Consider the following 8,428-nt stretch of genomic DNA (forward strand, 5'->3'; position numbering starts at 1 on the left):
ATTTTGGTCAATGACATGAGACAAAGTATATGTGAACTGCTGTATGAAAAGTGAATTTACTCTGTAAATCTTCACCCAAATCCTAATAAAAAAAAATAAAAAATAAAAAAAAAAAAGTGTTAAGGAGCAAAGATATACCTTATGCACCTGATCAAAGCCATTGTATTTTTAGTCATCTTATATGCTTGTGAAAGCTGGACAATTAATAAGACCACAAAAGAGGTTATGCCTTTGAATTGTGTTGACGAAGAATACTGAAAATACCAGGGACTGCCAGAAGGATGAATAAATCTATCCTGCAGGAAGTATAACTGGAATGTTCCTTGGAAGTAAGACTGGCCAGACTTGATCTCCTACTTTGGTCATGTTGTCAGAAGGGACCATTCCTTGGAGAAGAATATCACGCTTGGTAAAGTAGAGGGTCAATGAAAAAGAGGAAGATTCTCAACAAGACGGGTGGCTGCAACGATGGGCTCAAGCATAGAAGACATTGTGAGGATGGAGCAGTGTTTTGTTCTGGTGTAGACAGGGTCACTATGAATCTGAGAAGGATATGGTGGCATATAACAACAACAACACTAACCTACAGTTTGATGGTTCAAACCCACCCAGTACTACCATGGAAGATAGGCTTAGTGATCAGCTTCTGTAAAGATTACAGCTGAGAAAACCCTATGGAACAGTTCTACTCTATAACACATAGAATCATCATGAATTCAAATCAATTCAATGACAAGTGACAATATATGGTGAACTATATGAAAATTTTAAATGCAATATGTAAATGGAGTAGTTCTCAATTTTGACAGCTACATTTTTAGCAATCACTCTCATGGATTTAGCAGATAGGGAAAACTATTGGATCTTTAAAAAAAATCGGTAAATCTACATTTTAACCATTGTGGCTCACCATATCTATTTTTTTCATTTTATTTTATTGTTTTTGACATAAATATTTTAGCCCAGTTTGTCCTGGTTTAGTTTAATCTTGTTAGTGGTTTCTAAAATTCAGTTTTGAAGTATTTTAATATCTGATTTTACCTCTGCTTTCTGTTTAGTGCTTACTCACTGCTTTGTTCTTACTGTGGTTAGGTGCCATCTGGTCAGCTCTGACTCATAGTGACCCCATGTACAACAGAACAAAACACTGCCTGGTCTTCTGTGATTTTCACAATCCTTGCTATGCTTGAGCCAATCGTTGCAGCAACTGTGTCAATCCATCTCATTGAGGGTCTTCCCCTTTTTCCCTGACCCTCTACTTTACCAAGCATGATATCCTTCTCCAGGGAATGGTCCCATCTGACCACATGACCAAAGTAAATGAGAAGAAGTCTGGCCATTCTCACTGCTTTGTGTCACCTGACAGTATAACACCTTCTATGCCCTATTTGCATCCTTCATGAACATTCTCCAGGCAGAGATCAGAGACCATACTTATTATGTAATATGTTTCAGGAACTTACGCATTAATGCCAAATTAACTATTGTAAGGACCCTGCACAGTGGTACCACAATATCCATTTTGCAGATGAAGACACAGAGAGATGCTCAAGAGTGGCTTGGTGGTCACAGTAGAGACTGGCTTTGGACCAGGCCCCTGACTCTAGATTTAGTGCCAGTTTTCCTTCGTCATAGCTTCCTTGTGTAATCTCACTAGTGCCCTCCTCCAGAGGGACCTGCTACATTAACTACACATCTTTGTTTTCATTTATTGTATTGAACACAAACATAATGATATGTTTTACAATGTAAAATATCATATTTTATTTTATGAAGCTAAAGAGAGGGAATAATGGATGGAATTTCCCTTTGAGTGTGTGTGTGTGTGTGTGTGTGTACCGCCACTAGATTTCAACATTTGAAATCAGTATGTTTTATTTAACCTCTCTTTTCCACTTAGAAGCACATGCTCCCCTTAACTCTATCCTTATTCTTCTTTCTTCCTGTTTCTGTTTAAGTACAAAAATGGGGCATTAGTTCACATTTAAAGTGTGAAGTTTCTGATATTTAGTGATCGCTGATCCTAAGTTGACCTATCCAGACCCCAATTGTTGTTGTTGTCGTTTGCCGTCGAGTCGGCCCCGACTCATAGCGACCCCTCCTTGGGTTTCCGAGGCAGTATCACTACGGAAGTAGGATTGCCCAACCTTCCTTCCGAGGAGTGGCTGGTGGGTTTGAACCGCCAGCCTTCTGGTGAGCAGTCAAGTGCCTTAGGCACTATGCTACCAGAGCTCCTATATCAGACCCCAATTTGATATTAGACATTAGCCAGTTATGGCACCTTATGTCATCACTTTAGCATTATCTTTATGACACACACAACATGTATAAAGGATATTGCTGGTGATGGATGACTTGAGATGGGAAGACAAAGGTTTGTGACCTATAGACCATTCAAAGTGTGTCTGTCACTACAAAAAATGTTGGGCAACTTGGGTGAGATTCTAGTTCCAGTGAAGCCAAATTTACTGTTAATTCTCTCAGTTTATTCACAAGTCAAATGGAGGTAATAATAAAACGATGTTGCATCATTAAGAAGGTAGGAACAACTTAGAATATTGCAAGTAAGAACTTAGAACTTTGCAAATAGGAACTGAAAACTAAGCTGAAGAATAAAATGTAAAGGTTTCTTTAAATATATTTTAAAATAAAAGTGAACTGCTAATTTCCCTATGGGAGCTCTGGTAACGTAGTGACTGAGGCATTTGACTGCTAATCAGAAGGCTGGCGGTTCAAACCCACCAGCCACTCCTCAGGAAGAAGGTTGGGCAATCTACTTCCATAGTGATACTGCCTCAGCAACCCAAGGTGTGGTTGCTATGAGTCGGGTCCTACTTACGGCACATGACAACAACAATAATTTCCCTCTAGGTAAACAACTCAGTTTTCATCTATGGATGCTGTGGAACGAGGAAAGAGAGAGAGCCTTTTGGGGATCTGAAATGTGATTCATCCAAGCTGCTCTCCTTCCCATGAGGACAGATCTGGACTTGGAAGCTGGAGCAGGAGGTAGTTTGGCCTCTAACAGTCATGAACTTTGAATCTCAGAGTCTTCATATTCTGTTCACTCACTGTTCTCCCTCCTCCTCGAGCAGTCTCTAATTCTCCTTTAGGTCTCAATTCAAAGGTTGCTGCCTCAGCAAGTTGCTCAGCACCCTGCCCCTTTCCTTCCCAGTACTTCCAGTTCTTGAAACAGTATCCTTATGCTTCTGGGTATTTTTTTCATGTCTTTCTTCCCTAAAACTAAAAGTCAAACAGTTACCTTTGAGCCCACTCCACCTCAGTGTGACCCCATGTGTCTCAGAGTAGAACTGTGCTCCATCGAGTTTTCAGCGGCTGATTTTTTGGAAGCAGATCACCAGGCCTTTCTTTCAAGGCACCTCTGAATGGACTTGGAACCCCACTCTTTTAGTTAGCAGTCAAGTATGTTAACCATTTGCACCACTTCTCAGGGAGGGTAATATTTGAAATAGATCCCACATGTATAGACTTTTTTTTTTTTTGAGTAACTAACTACTTCATGCCTGGAACTGGTCAGGTGCTTGAAACACAGAGAGAAATAGGACAGGGTCTCCACCCTCAAAAAGCTCACTGTTGTTAAGGGGAGACTAAATCAGTAAATCAATGATTATTGCACTGTAGAGAGCAGAACTTGTAGGCTAACTGCTTGGAGACAAGTTTTGTTTGTCCTACCTATTTGTTTTAGCTTAACATTTCAATGAAATCAATTACCATCATTTAAAAATATAGTTTTTTTTTTTTTTTTTTAAATGGAATATCCTGTGCCCTATCCCACTCCTGGACTGTAATCCTTGACACTCCTTGAGGTCCCCTTAGCACTTTTACATTCTTCTTTTAGGTCACGCAGTGGCTAGCCTCTAGCATCATGATTTATGATTGTCAATATCTCTGAGTCTTCCCCAGATTCTGGCCTCCTTGAGGCAGGATCTTATTTGAGGCTGGATCCTCAGTGCTCAGCATAGTGCTGGGCAATGCTTGGCCCACAGTTTATGCTGAACAAAGACATGTTGAACAAATAAAGGCAAGAATGAGTGAATGTATAAATGACTGAGCACTGGGTCTCTTCACCTTCCCCTTGTGATTTTTCTCAGAGCCACTGACCATGTTGATACACAATTATATGTATTATTATATATAATTACATATAATATGGTTCCAGGGGACAGTAAAATAGAGGGAGGAGAAGAGAGGAAAGAAAGATCAGTGGAGAGGTAGACCAACAGTCATGTATTCTGTATTTACTGTGGGCCCTCCATGGGCCGTGTTCATTGCAGAATCCCACTTCATAGGTGGATCCCTTGTCTCTAAGACCACAGCAGCCAGATGATTATTCCAGCCTCTACAGGATGGAGGGGCTCAAAGTTCTGACCCTTAGCCTGATACACAGGTGCTTCCACCCTGTATCCTCACTGTAACCCAGGCCAATAGTTAGAATGAGGGGACGTAAATATAGCTTCTTTTCTTTATGGGTCTTAGCGTCAGAAAAAGGAGGCAATTTTGTTAATGCATGCATAGACGCACTGTCCTGACTGTGTTTGGTGTTGGGCAGTCATTCTGGGAGGTGGCCATTACAATTTCTTCAGAGGGGTTATTTAACACCAAACAAAACCAAATAGAAGTTTACAGACGTTTGTATGCATACCAGCACCCCTTTTCCTATATCTAAGACAGAGAGTGAGTCTGTGTCTCTTCTTCTCTACATCCTGCTGGTACCATTGGGAGATTTTCTCCTTCCAGATAGTAATCAATGACTATTGCAACTTGGCTTCTCCCTCCCCTAATCACTGGTGTGCAGGGGCAGGGGTTGTTTCACCAGAAACATAGAGTGATGGTCCCCAGGTTCTTTTCCTTTGGCTCTGCAAGATTGGAGGGTCCTGGCTAAAAGTAGTCACTAGACAGGGAGGTGAGAGCTAGGTTCTAGATTTAGCTTTTCCTGACTTGCTCTGTGGCTTTGAAAAAATCTTCCGCCCTTTTGGCTTTGATACTTTTTTTTTTTTTTTTAAATGAGGATCTTGGACCATTTCAGATTCCATCACCATCTTCTGAATCCATATTATCTCCTGCCCCGCAGCAGAAGAAGGCATGGTTCCTTCTTCCTACACTCTTGTTCTATCTGTATATTCTGAATCCTCTTCCCTAGAAGGATCTGATGTCTGGGGAATCATAGACTCTCAGACATGGGTCTTGAGCTTAGCCCCTTTAAGGATAGACCCAGACCCACTGCCTCCCTATCCCTTCCCTACATCCCAAGTCCCCTTCCAAGGTGCTTTTGCAACCCTAATATTATCTGGCGCTATTGTTTACAGCCGGAATTCTCCTTTGAAGTGAGAATGGCCAGACTTTATCTCTTGTGCTTTAGTCATGTTGCCAGAAGGGACTGCTTCCTGGAGAAGGATATTATTCTAGGTGTAGTAGTTCAGTTTGTGTGTCAACTTGGCTGGGCCTGGTTGAATGGCTGGGCAGCTGGATGTAGTATTCCCCATGATGAGACTGGTAATCAGCTCCATGGTGGAACGTACTATGAGCAGCTGAGTAGCTGCTTTAGGGATCTGGTCTGCTTCCTGTATATAAGGAGAAGCCTTGGGGAATGGTCTCTAGCTGATGGCATGCTTGAACCCTGCATGTAGACGTGTCATTGTTCAGCAGCCTGCCATGCTCTGTCAACCTTGCAACTTTCAATGGACTTGAATTACTGGCCTGCCGTGTAGTTTGGTAACATTGGGACTATGTCTTTTTACTTGTCAACCTTGGGCTTGTCAACCTCAGCAGCCAGCAACTGAGTGAAGAAAAGCCTCCAGCTTCACTGGGCTGGGAGCAGGAGGCAGAGCTGAAGTCCAAGGTTGAGGGGCTTTCACCCAGCCCTAGAGCCTGGCATTTTGAACTTAGACTTAAAGTCTCCAAATTGTAAGGGGATAAACTGTTTTGTCAAGCCATCCCATTTGTGGTATATTCTTGTCAGAGTGGAAAAAAAAGGGGAAGATCCTCAACTAGATGGACTGATACAATGGTTGTAAATGATGGGCTCAAATATGGCAGTGACTCTGAGGATGGCATGGGATCAGACAGTGTTTCCTTCTGTTGTATATAGGTCACTATGAGTTGGAACCAACTCACGGCACCTAAAGACAAACAACAGCAACGTTGTCTGCAAACTTTTGAACACTTTCTAATGCATTCGGTGCCCACCTACTTGCCCCGTGTCTCGGCATTCTCCTCATGGTGCAGAGATATCTTTAGACCATGGTTCTGCACCTTTTGGGGTCAGTCAAGACCAAGATGTGATCACCCTTTTTTATCCTTGTGGCTTTTCATCTCTAGACTGTTTCAGCATCCACATTGAGAACATTTGCATTATCTTAATTTCTCATTCTTTAACCTTCCAACTCCAAATACTTTCTCTGGCTCCATCTCAGTTATCCTTAGTCACAGCTCATCATTTCTGGGAAATACATCATCACAAAAATTGAGAACTCTGGGAGTCTCTTTTATATTCTCAATCTATTATCCTCCTAATGCTTCCACTTCTCTCACTAATCCATTTCTTGCTGAGCCCAAGAGTGAAGTCACTGGGGCAAAACTTAGCAGCTCATTTAATAACTTCAGTTTCTCCCTCAATAGTCCATTCCTGGTTCCCCATTTCCTCATGTAGTCCTTTTTGCTTACATATCACTTTACAGAAATGATATCCATATTTCACCTCACTGTCATTATATTACAAGTGTTTGTGCTCATGTCCCACTCTATATTATTAACTCCTTATAAGTGAATGAATTGTTGTGTTACTTATCCTTGGATGAGCTTCACAAAGAGTAAACCCCTGATAATTGAGTTCAGAATAAATTAATGAATGAGATGGTTTTGAAATGAAGAGATAAAGAGAATGAGGTAGTTTGAAGCAGCTGGGAGACCTGAGAAATTCCTAGTGAGGTGAGTGTGGACTCATCAAAGAGCCTATATTGCCACCTGCAGGCCTAATGCAATCAGAACATGCTACAGGTTTTGGGGACGATTCATCACATGAACACTTTATTCATATATTCCTTTTCCTTTCAAAATATTTTTATAGTGTGCTTTCCAGAGAAGGGGGTAAACCCTGTGAAACAAAGACAGTGAAAGACTCACGCCCTTGTGGGGAGTTACATGAAGCAAATTACCAGAAAAATGGAGATATTAGACTTGGGTACCTGGATGGTGCAAATAGATAACATGCTTGGCTGCTAACCCAAAGGCTGGTTTGAGTCCACCCCGAGGCACGACAGAACAAAGGCTTGGAGATCTACTTCTGGAAAATCAGCCGCTGAAATCCCACGGAGCACAGTTCTGCTCTGACACATATAGGGTCACCATGAGTTAGAATCAACTTGATGGTAACTTGGTGCTTTTGTTTTTTTCAGGACAAATAGGAATTGTGCAAGTGAAGAGTGGAAAATTCATGGGTCAAAGAAGAGACTAAAATGCAAATTAGAAAATATTTTGAATTGAATGATAATAAAAATAATTCATGAGTAGCTTGAGGGATCACCTAAAACAGTACTTATGAGAAATTATAGCCTTAAATATAAGCACATATCGGAAAAGAGGAAACTAAATTTAATGAGTTAACTTCTATCACAAGAAGTTAGAAAACATAGCAATATAAATGCAAGGGAAGTGGAAAAGTGAAATGATAAAAACATGAATTAATGAACTAGAAAGTCAAGTCAAAAGTTGTTCTTAGAAAATATTAATTGATAAACCTCTGGATTGTTGTTGTTGTTGTTAGGTGCCGTTGAGTCATATCTGACTTGTAGTGACCTCGTGTACAGCAGAACGAAACATTGCTGGGTCCTGTGCCAGTCAGCCCCATGGTCTTTGCTATACCTGAGCCCATTGTTGCAGCCACTGTGTCAATCCATCCCCTTGAGGGTCTTCCCCTTTTTTGTTGTCCCTCCACTTTGCCAAGCATGATATCCTTTTCCAGGGAATGAACCCTTCTTACAATGTGACCAAAGTAGGTGAGACAAAGTCTGGCCATTCTTGCTTCCAAGGAACATCCCGGCTGCACTTTTTCCAGGACAGATTTGTTAGTTCTTTTAGCAGTCTGCGGTACTTTCAGCATTCTTTGCCAACACCACAACTCAAAAGGATTGACTCTTGTTCGGTCTTCCTTTTTCATTGCCCAGCTCTCACATCCATGTGAGGCAATTGAAAAGACCATGGGTTGTGTCAAGTGCACCTTAGTCTTCAAGGAAACATCTTTGCTCTTCAGCACTTGAAAGAGGTACTTTGCAGCATATTTGCCCAATGGTATACGACATCTGATATCTTGACTGCTGCTTCCATTGGTGTTGATTATAGAACCAGGTAATATGAATTCTTTGACAACCTCAATCTTTTCTCCATTTATTGTGATGCTGCTCATTGGTCC

This window comes from Orycteropus afer, unplaced genomic scaffold (assembly GCF_000298275.1).
Source record: "Orycteropus afer afer isolate SDZICR_OR568_19922 unplaced genomic scaffold, OryAfe1.0 scaffold00217, whole genome shotgun sequence".
In the NCBI taxonomy this organism is placed as follows: domain Eukaryota; kingdom Metazoa; phylum Chordata; class Mammalia; order Tubulidentata; family Orycteropodidae; genus Orycteropus; species Orycteropus afer.